The sequence below is a fragment of the Haematobia irritans genome, chromosome 2 (genome assembly GCF_050003625.1).
Source record: "Haematobia irritans isolate KBUSLIRL chromosome 2, ASM5000362v1, whole genome shotgun sequence".
NCBI lineage: Eukaryota > Metazoa > Arthropoda > Insecta > Diptera > Muscidae > Haematobia > Haematobia irritans.
The window spans coordinates 36,719,071-36,731,193 of NC_134398.1; the positions used below are offsets into that span (position 1 = coordinate 36,719,071).

The 12,123-nt window shown below is 30.5% G+C and overlaps 1 protein-coding gene across 2 annotated transcripts in view; it reads left to right on the forward strand.

The window, feature by feature from the left end:
- Nucleotides 1-1,430: 1,430 nt before the first annotated feature.
- The window catches only part of step (cytohesin steppke), a 91,541-nt gene continuing 80,848 nt past the window's right edge, over nucleotides 1,431-12,123 (forward strand). For both annotated transcript variants that reach the window (XM_075293743.1, XM_075293744.1), the window contains exon 1: nucleotides 1,431-1,620. The gene's annotated coding sequence lies outside the window, so the exon portion shown is untranslated. The remainder of the gene's footprint in view (nucleotides 1,621-12,123) is intronic.

Here is a 12,123-nt window from a genome sequence, read left to right on the forward strand (position 1 = left end):
CCCCAGATTTGACCTCCGAAGCCTCTTGGAGGAACAAATTTCATCCTATCCGGTACGTGGTGTTTATATATGGCCTCTTACATCCACGCAAAAATTTGTCCAAATCGGTCCATAATTATATATAGCCCCCATGTAAAACGATCCCCAGATTTGGCATCCGGAGCCTCTTGGAGGAGAAAATTTCATCCGATCCATCCGATTTTGTATGTTGCGTTAGTATATGGCCTCTAACACCCATGCAAAAATGTATCCAAATCGGTCCATATTTATATATAGCCCACATATAAAAGGGTCCCCAGATTTGACCTCCGGAGCCTCTTGGAGGAGCGAATTTCATCTGATCTGGTTGAAATTTGGTACTTGGTGTTGATATATATCATCTAATATCCATGCTAAAATTAGTGCAAATCGGTTCATAATTATATATATCCCCCATATAAACCGATCCCCAGATTTGGCCTTCGAAGCCTCTTGGAGGAACAAATTTCATCCGATCCGGTTGAAATTCGGTACGTGGTGTTTATATATGGTCTCTTACATCCATGCAAAAATTGGTCCAAATCGGTCCATAATTATATATAGCCCCCATGTAAACCGTTCCCCAGATTTGGCATGCGGAGCCTTTTGGAGGAGCAAATTTCATCCGATCCGTTTGAAATTTTGTATGTTGCGTTAGTATATGGCCTCAAAAACCCATGCAAAAATTGGTCCAAATAATTGTATATAGCGCCCGTATAAATCGGTTATTTATTTTATTAATAAATATTTATTTTCAATTAAATTTTATTTAAATGATTAAAGGATTCCAGCATCCATTCTAATTCATAGCCATACTTTACAATCCAATGTTAGTCCTCAATGCCATTTCCTAGAAATTAGTTTAAATTAACTTCCTTTTGGGATTACCAAGGAATTTTAAACAACTTCCCATCCTCTCAGAATATACCTATCACTTTTAATCAACCAATGTCGTTTCACATTTTGGAATAAATTAAATCACCAATATGCAATACTCTCTTTCTCATACTTATCAGGTAGTTAGGATTGTTGACAGGTAAACAACCCTTAGAACTTTCCATTTCCTACAAAACTCCAAAGAAAATTTTCCAATTTGAAAATGTACAACATACTGTGCCTTACCTACGAGGAAAATTTTGGGATAGTTTTTTCTATTGTAAGGGAAAATTTAGTTTTTAAGGGATTTTTCATAGCTCTACTTTAGCCCTCATGTTACACCACTATAGGCTAAATGATTTCCCATAGACTGGTAAGAGTGTGCAAGAGTGTATTATTTTAAGAGAGCTCATACTCAAAGAGAATTTGTTGTGTGTGTGTTATTGTAGAAGAGAGTAAAATTAATTTTTTTACGATATCCCATTGATAAACAAAGCCAAGGCATTTTGAGTTTAGTTCAATTTCATCGGCCGCGAGAGAAACATGATGTTACGGTTAAGCGGCTATTTGGCCAATTAATGTGAGCGCACGACGGTATTTTTGCGCTAAAATAATAAAAAAGAAAATAAACAACAATACGTTTAGCGAGTTTTATTCTTTTGTTGCGGAATTCTAACGACGACCAATACCTGTGGAAAATTTGATTTAAAAAAACAAACAACAAAAGTATTTTCCCTCTTCTTATATATATATTAAATTGAAAGAAATATTTATGATTGTTTTGTTTTGGTTTTTTATATAATTCATATTAAGAAAATAGAGTAATAATATAGAGTAATAATATAGGGTTTATATGTTTTGTAAAAGTGCAGAAAATATGTGATAATGAGTATTTATATTATGTGTGAATGAAAATAAAATGGAAAATTTTATAAAAATAATTTTTGTGCTACAAATATATGAATTGAATCGGAAAAAGTGGAATACAATATGCAATATTTATTTAATTAAAATCCATTACTCATATGATTATGGAGAAATACAAATAAAAGAAAACAAAATTAATTGGTTTTTTTTGTTAATATAAATCAACAATCGAATTTTTAATTTTTGTGAAAGGAACAAAATAAAAGAAATTAAAAATTGTTTTTTATAGTCAACAATTGGAGATGATTCATATAAATTAGCATATCGTTAAAAAAATGGTGAACAAATAACAAAACACAGAACAACAAAAAATTACATATTTATATGCAAATAAATATATTTGTGCGAATTCCAATAAATATATGCACATTGGATTTATTAATAAAGTATTTCTCAAAACTAAAAAAATTAAGATTTTAATAAATATTCACATAAAAAAATAAGAAATATAATCAGATTATTTTCCACAAATATTTTTACAATTATAAATTAATATTTTCAAAGAAAAACAAAGGGAAAAAATAATAATAATTATATAAAATGTGCAAAAGAAAAAAGTTATTGAAAAATAGAAGCAAGATAAAAACATTGGATTTATTAACAAATTATTTCTCAAAACTAAACAAATTTTAATAAATATTCACATAAAAAAATAAGAAATATAATCAGACTATTTTCCACAAATATTTTTACAATTATAAATTAATATTTTCAAATAAAAACAAAAGGCAAAAATAATAATAATTATATAAAATGTGGAATATAAAAACAAGAAATTCGGTTTGAAATAAACTGGTTAAGAAAAATCTTTGTTATATATTTAAACAAAAAAAAATAATTTTTCATGTTAGCCTGATATCCAAACAAACGATTTAAGCATTTCGAATTAATTTTAATTTCGAATTAAAATTAAATTTATATGCGAGTATTTTTTGTGGCAAAACAGTTTTAACTATGTTACGTTCGACTAATATGCAAACCATTTTGGGCGATTACAGTTTATAATGAAAACAAAAAAAAATATACAAAATAAATACAAAAATATATGGAAAATTTAAATCAACGGAAATTAATAAAAATAAACGAAATATAGTATATAAAAATATTTATATATAATATAAAAATAAAACATATGCTATATGTAATAAATCGTATATTTTTATATATAAATATGAGAAAAATGAGTGTATAAATATGAGTGAAAAATAATGATAAATATTGAAATTGAAAATTGAGTTATGATTTTAAAAACATGCTTATAAATATTCTTAATCAAACTACAAAAATATAAAAAAATAAAAATAAAAAATAAAAAATAATTTTCGCAAACTTTTCTTTTATATCAGGAATTATAAAATCAGAAAACACAAAAAACAAAAAAAAATTACCTGCAGATTACCTAAAGATTTTTTAATTTAATAATTTAAAATAATATTGCAAATAATAAAATTCCGTTTTGCCAAGGGAACACACAAAGCAAATAAAATAATTCACAGGATTTATGAATATAAAATAAAACTTAATTTTAATGCAAATAGTAAATTTCTAGAAGCAAACATTTTTTTTATTACTCACACTTTGTTGTATACCCACCACCATAGAAGAAATTCACCACCTGTAATAGCACAATGGACTGAAAATTCTAAGTGAGAATATTCAGACCCATAAATGGTCTTTATGGTCTCAGACCCCCTATGATCACTCCAATCATATTTCAAGAGGAAAATGGTATTGCAAAAATATTGTTTTCTCGCCAAACATATACATTTTTGCGCAAATAATAAATTTCTAGAAGCAAACATTTTCTTATTACTCACACGTTGTTGTATACCCACCACCATTGGAGAAATTCACCGCCTGTAATAGCACAATGAAATGAAATGAAAATTCCAAGTGAGAATATTCAGACCCCTTAAATGGTCTTTATGGTCTCAGACCCCAAATGATCACTCCAATCATATTTCAAGAGGAAAATGGTATTTTTGCCGCAAAAATATTGTTTTCTCGCCTAACATATACATGATTGTCGAAATCATATACTTAATTTTCGAGAAAATAACGTTTTTGCGATTCACCCTCCAAAAATAACATCCTGCTCTTGGAACATGTTTAAAGCGATCATATTCCTTCTCTGGGTGTATGCAAAACTCCTTACACCCACTGTTAAAGGTTAATTTCAATGTGAAAACAAGTATATACGGCCGAAAGTTCGACCAGGCCGAATCTTATATACCCTCCACCATGGATTGCGTAGAAACTTCTAATAAAGACTGTCATCCACAATCGTATTACTTGGGTTGTGGTATCTTAAATCGTTTTCGAAATTGTATATATTAGACAAGGGAGCCACCGTGGTGCAATGGTTAGCATGCCCGCCTTGCATACACAAGGTCGCGGGTTCGATTCCTACTTCGACCGAACACCAAAAAGTTTTTCAGTGTTGGATTATCCCACCTGTGTAATGCTAGTGACATTTCTGAGGGTTTCAAAGCTTCTCTAAGTGGTTTCACTACAATGTGGAACGCCGTTCGGACTCGGTTATAAAAAGGAGGTCCCTTGTCATTGAGCTTAACATGGAATCGGGCAGCACTCAGTGATAAGAGAGAAGTTCATCACTGTGGTATCACAATGGACTGAATAGTCTAAGTGAGCCTGATACATCGGGCTGCCACATAACCTAACCTAGCCTGATATCCAAACAAACGATTTAAGCATTTCGAATTAATTTTAATTTCGAATTAAAATTAAATTTATATGCGAGTATTTTTTGTGGCAAAACAGTTTTAACTATTTTACGTTCGACTAATAGGCAAACCATTTTGGGCGATTACAGTCTATAATGAAAACAAAAAAAATTATACAAAATAAATAAAAAAATATATGGAAAATTTAAAACAACGGAAATTAATAAAAATAAACGAAATATAGTATATAAAATTATTTATATACAATATAAAAATAAAACATATGCTATATGTAATAAATCGTATATTTTTATATATAAATATGAGAAAAATGAGTGTATAAATATGAGTGAAAAATAATGATAAATATTGAAATTGAAAATTGAGTTATGATTTTAAAAACATGCTTATAAAGATACTTAATCAAACTACAAAAATATAAAAAAATAAAAAATAATTTTCGCAAACTTTTCTTTTATATCAGGAATTATAAAATCAGAAAAAAACAAAAAACAAAAAAAAAAAAAAAATTACCTGCAAATAATAGATTTAAATAAAATATAAGTGTTATCCAAATCATAAAAATAAAATAATATAGTTAACATTCGAAAGAGTGTAAAAGTGATAAAGAAATTATAAAATTAACTAAAGATTTTTTAATTTAATAATTTAAAATAATATTTTCATTGCAAATAATAAAATTCCGTTTTGCCAAGGGAACACACAACGCAAATAAAATAATTCACAGGATTTATGAATATAAAATAAAACTTAATTTTAATGCAAATAGTAAATTTCTAGAAGCAAACATTTTTTTTATTACTCACACTTTGTTGTATACCCACCACCATAGGAGAAATTCACCACCTGTAATAGCACAATGGACTGAAAATTCTAAGTGAGAATATTCAGACCCATAAATGGTCTTTATGGTCTCAGACCCCCTATGATCACTCCAATCATATTTCAAGAGGAAAATGGTATTGCAAAAATATTGTTTTCTCGCCAAACATATACTTTTCTGCGCAAATAATAAATTCCTAGAAGCAAACATTTTTTTTATTACTCACACGTTGTTGTATACCCACCATCATAGGACAAATTCACCGCCTGTAATATCACAATGAAATGAAATGAAAATTCCAAGTGAGAATATTCAGACCTCATAAATGATCTTTATGGTCTCAGACCCCATATGATCACTCCAATCATATTTCAAGAGGAAAATGGTATTTTTGGACGAAGAACGTGTTTGCCGCAAAAATATTGTTTCTCGCCTAACATGTACATGGTTGTCGAAATCAGATACTTAATTTCCGAGAAGATAACATGTTTGCGATTCCCCCTCCAAAAATAACATCCTGCTCTTGGAACATGTTTGAAGCGATCATGTTCCTTCTCTGGGTGTATGCAAAACTCCCACTTTTACCCCCATTTTCATAAAGCTCCGTTAGTGTTCCGTTAACTAACCAACTTTTAAACTTTATTATGGACAAAGCTGTCATCTTGCATATATATTCCATATGCCAGTTAGGAACTTAACTGACAAAAATTTTTCAGTTAAAGTTAACTGGAGAGAAGATATTTGCAATTTACTTTCTGTTAACTGGCAGTTAAAGCCTAACGGAGCTACATGAAAATGGCCGTTAAAGGTTAATTTCAATGTGAAAATAAGTATATACGGCCGAAAGTTAGGCCAGGCCGAATTTTATGTACCCTCCACCATGGATTGCGTAGAAACTTCTACTAATGACTGTCATCCACAAGCGAATTACTTGGGTTGTGGTAATACTTACCGATGGCTAAGTATCTTAAAACTTCGTCTTCTAAATTCTAAGTTAGTCCATACGTGGTATATATTAGACAAATGAAGCCGATTAAATACGTATATAATTCAGTTCTTGACCGGTATATATAGGGAAGTCTACAAATAGTTACGAACCGATACGAACTTTTGCGCGGTGATTAGAGAGGAGGATTTGAATCACCCCAACCATGTTCCAAGAGCAAAAAGTTAGTTTTTCACGGAAGACATTTAGCATGTTTGTCGAAACCATGTTCTTTTTTTCGGAAATTATGTATCTTATTTCGGAAAGCATGTTAGGTTTGATGGGAAAAAAATATTTTTGCGACAAAAATGATACATGGTCGCTGTGAAAAAGTAGCAAGAAACAGATTTGAGGTGATCATATTCATTCTCTGGGTGTATGGGGGCTATATACAATTATGAACCCGTATGGACCAATTTTTGTGTGATTGAGGATCGGTTTATCTGGGGGGCTATATATAACTATAGACCGATATGGACCAAGTTTAACATAGTTTTTAGCGGCCATATATAAGCACAATGTACCAAATTTTATTCGGATGGGATGAATTTTGCTTCTCCCAAAGGCTCCGGAGGTAAAATCTGGGGATCGGTTTATATGGGGGCTATATATAATAATGGACCGATATGGACCAATTTGTTGTTTGACACAATATACTTAAACCACGTACCAAACTAACCGGATTGGATGAAATTTGCATCTCTAAGAAGCTCCGCAAAACAAATCTGGTGGTCGGTTTATACGGGGTCTATACGTAAAAGTGGTCCGATATGGTCCATTTGCAATACCACCCGACCTACATCAATAACAACTACTTGTGTCAAGTTTCAAGTCGATAGCTTTTGTCGTTCGGAAGATATCGTCCACAGACGGACGGACATAGCTAGATCGACTCAGAATTTCACCACGACGCAGAATATATGTAAAGGGTGATACGGTCAAAATTTGTTCAACATAAACTTGACGTATTTCTTTCAATTTTGCATTTAAAAGACCTGAACACCCCTCATTTTGAAGGTGTGTGCGTGTAGAATGTTGCTCCTATTTTGATTTTGGAATTCACTCTTCAGTTGTCAAAATGCCGTCCAAGCACGAAGAGCAGCGTATCAAAATTTTGCTCGCGCATCGCGAAAATCCGAGCTACTCGCACGCAAAGCTGGCAAAATCGCTAAGTTTCCAAATCAACCGTTACAAATGTAATTAAAGTGTTTGGGGAACGTTTGTCGACAGCCAGGAAGTCTGGATCGGGGGGAAATCGAAAACCGGAAGCCGCTGAGACGACAAAGAGAGTTGCCGGTAGTTTCAAGCGAAACCCTAACCTCTCTCTCCGAGATGCCGCAAATAAGCTGGGTGTATCGTCTACAACCGTGCATCGAGCCAAAAAACGAGCCGGACTATCGACTTACAAGAAGGTAGTGACTCCAAATCGCGATGGTAAACAAAATACGACGGCCAAAGCGCGATCCCGGAGGCTGTACACGACGATGCTGACGAAGTTTGACTGCGTGGTAATGGACGACGAAACCTACGTCAAAGCCGACTACAAGCAGCTTCCGGGACAGGAGTTTTATACGGCAAAAGGAAGGGGAAAGGTAGCAGATATTTTCAAGCACATAAAACGGTCAAAGTTCGCAAAGAAACATCTGGTTTGGCAAGCCATCTGTACCTGTGGCTTGAAAAGCAGCATTTGCATAGCTTCCGGGACTGTCAACCAAGAAATTTACGTGAAAGAGTGTTTGAATAAACGTCTGCTGCCTTTCCTGAAGAAACACGGTTGTTCCGTACTGTTTTAGCCGGTTTTGGCATCTTGCCATTACGGTAAAAAGGCCATGGAGTGGTACGCCGCCAACAACGTGCAGGTGGTTCCCAAGGATAAGAACCCTCCCAACACGCCAGAGCTCCGCCCAATTGAGAAATACTGGGCTATTGTCAAGCGGAACCTAAAGAAGACCAAAAAAACTACTAAGGACGAGCAGCAGTTCAAGGCAAACTGGCTTTCTGCGGCGAAGAAGGTGGACAAGGTGGCTGTACAAAATCTGATGGCAGGTGTCAAGCGTGAGGCCCGGCAATTCGGATTTGGAAAAGCGAAAGCCTAACTGAATATTTGTCCTGAATACTAATTGAACTTGAAAAAGAAATTTAATTTGATTTTTTAAATAAACGATTTCACCGATTTACACCAGTTTTCCCTTGACCAAATTTTGATCTTATCACCCTTTACTGTATGGGGTCTTAAGCAAAATTTCGATGTGTTACAAACGGAATGTTAAAGTTAATAGGGGGCATGGTGGAGGGTATAATATAGTAATCATCGTCCCACGAAAATTGTCAACTTTTGAACTGTTTTCAGAATGTTCAAGTTTGAGAGGTTTCACTGTATATTGTCGGACGTGGTGAAATTCTAAGCCGACCATCCGTATCCGTATATTTAAATCACGAAGAAGAAGATGACCCCAATGTGTGTCCATAATTATATGTAGTAATGCAATGGGGAACGACCATTGTTAGTAGAAATTTATGCGCAAATTTTCAGAGTTACATTTATCCCAACAATTGACCTAAATCGGATTAAATTTTGTCAAAATTTTATTTCGATAGAATACTTTGTCAAAATTTTATATTTATAGAAAATTTTGTCAAAATCTTATTTCTATAGAAAATTTTGACAACATTTTTTTTCTATAGAAAATTTTGTCAAAATTTTATTTCTATAGAAAATTTAGTCAAAAATTGTTTATATAGAAAATTGAAATACCTCTTATTGGAGATAAATGTTTTGCAAAATCTACAAAACATCAAAAATTTTATCAATCTTCCAAACAGTAGAAAAACCATTTTGTACTGTTTTTTTGGTAGAATTATATTATTTTGTCAAAATTTTATTTCTATAGAAAATTTTCTCAAAATTTTGAAAATTTTGTCAAAATTTAATTTCTATACGAAATTTTCGTCAAAATTTTATTTCTATATAAATTTTTTATCAAAATTTTATTTCTATATAAATTTTTTATCAAAATTTTATTTCTATAGAAAATTTTGTCAAAATTGTATTTCTATAGAAAATTTTGGCAAAATTGTATTTCTATAGAAAATGTTGGCAAAATTGTATTTCTATCGAAAATTTTTTGAAAAAAAATTTTAGTTTTTTTTTTTTTTTTGAAAAATTTTATTTGTTTCGAAAATTTGTCAACATTTTGTTTCTATGAAAATTTGGTCCAAATTTTATTTCTATTGAAAGTTTTGTCCAAATTTTATTTCTGTGGAAAATTTTGTCAACATTTTTTTTTTTTTGTTCTATAGAAAATTGAAAATGTTTTGCAAATCTACAAAACATCCAAAATTCTACCAATCCGCCAAACTCTTAAATATTTATCATGTTTTTGGTGGAATTAAACCAACTGTATCAATCGTGTACAGAATGTCATCTATTGGAAACAGGATGGATTTATTTTTACTACACCTGGTATTATATAAAATGTTTACTTTGAACTAAATGGTAATACTTTGCTTTTTACTTAATTTTTTGCTCTATAACAACATTTTGCTTTCGTCAAGACGAATATTATCAGCTTGACCAATTTTATCAGCATAAACCACTTGAGTTATTTTTATCAATCGAAATGGAATTTGCGATAACATCACAGAGGGTTTTTTCTGTGTCATTCGTATAGAATATTCCATAGGAATATGTGAATAATGTATGCATGAATAGAAAAAAAAAATAAACAAGATGGGAAGAAAAATAGCAAATTAAATACGAAACATTTGAAAAACAGTATTAAAAAAAAATAACAATAAAATTAAATCAAAATCTATAAAATTAATAATAAATATACCTGTTTAGATTTTTATGCCTTTTCGTGGCCAAAGCACAAAAACTTTGTGCAAAATCCATAAGCCCAAAAATCTAAAAATGTCCGTCCGTGTGCCTATGTATTGTGGTATGTTATAGATTGCTCAAGAAAGAGTTTCTCTTTCTCACAGACGAATTTTTTTATTTATTTTTTGGAATTTTATTTTCGCTCTATTAAAAGATTTTTAAAAGAAAATTGTATTATTTCTGTGAATAATTTAAAAATGTAAATCTTAAAAAAATAATTAATATATAAAATTATAAAATTATAAAAAAATACTTATAATTAATAAAATATTTTTATCACAATTTTTTGGTTTTCAAATAAATATTGTTTATCAACTTTTATATAAAAATATATAAATATTTTTTAACAAACCTAGTTTTACAAACGATAGATATTTTTATAAATATAATTTAAAAATTTCCTTAAAAAAAATCTAAATTTCATTAAACTCAGTGACATATCCTCCTTCGACCTATTTCCGGCCCTTTCTTAATGCTCCTATGCAAATCTCAACAAGCTACTGAGATTGTAATCTTGTCCTGCATAAATCTTGAGATTAAATTAGCTGCAACCCTTTTGTGTAAAGCCCCTTGTTAGTGGTGTCTAGTCGACATGATTTCCTAATGCACTGCATCTAAATCTTTCAAATGGATCTTCCTTTTTGTGTACTGTGTGTGAATGGTTTGATGATAAACTGCTACTTTTTAGTAGATCAAGTGGTTTTTGTTTGTATGTGTATGTAAGATAATTTTTATTTTCTTCTTCTGGGAAACGGAAGTTGGTTTCGTGTCGAAATTGTGGTTGTTACTTTTTTGTTGTTGCGTTTAAATGCAACGTCGTGTTTTTTTTGGTAAAATGGGCTAGCCAATGTCTGTCTGTCGTCTAACCCTTGAGGTGTCATTGTCTGTCCCCCCACATTAAAAGATATAAACAAAGAAGTTTGTCTCTGTGTATTGTGGCTACTGGTTTGCTTCTGGAAAACATGCATTAGTGTAATTTGTTTGCTTTTGAGTTTCTTTTTTGTTTTCGCCCTGAAATAACACCGTCAACACCGATGGGACCAACAAATCTAATTTAACGGTTAGATTTTCCTTTTCTTGTTTTAGTTTTAGTTTCAGTTTATTTATTAGCATTCCCAAGTATTTGAAGTTTTATTGGGCAAACGCGACAACCATCGCATTTCTTAAGATTTGTAATTTGGTAATAAAGTGGAAACTTCCCATGGGTAACATTTTCCATGGAAAATAAAATTCATCACCGAAAACTATAGAGGGGAAATACGCTACTATAAAGAATAGAACATAGGCAATTGATGATGATGATTTTTTTTTGAAATTGGTCTTCATAGAAAATTTTGGCAAAATTTCCTTGGTAGACAATTTTTATATTTTTTTTGTAGAAAATTTAAATGTTCGTATATCAGTTTTTTTCTCAAAATTTTAACAAAATTTCCTTTAAAGCGAATTTTTATATTTCTTATATAAAAGTTTATAAAATTGCTCTTATGTTCATAGAAAAGTTTAAATAATTTTTTTTTAATTATCTCCACAGCAATTATTTTATAAAATTTTTCTTTACAGAAATTTTTCAATCAATTTTGTTTTGATAACATTTCTGTTAAATGTTTATTTTTTTTAAGAAAACGAGATTTCCTTATATTCTTTAAAAATATCAGGTTTTTTCTAAATTTATTTTTTCAAAATTTGTATAAAATTTCCTTTATAGAGATTTTTATATTTCTTATATAAAAAAATTATTTTTTTTTAATTTTTCTTTATAGAAAATTTTTAGTGAATTTTTTTTTTATAAAAATTTTAATTTTAATAATAGTTTTTTTAATGAAATGATTTTATAGAAAATTATAATAATATATGTTATTGGAAATATTTCAATAAACTTTTCTTTATAGAAAAAATTTACAAACAAAGT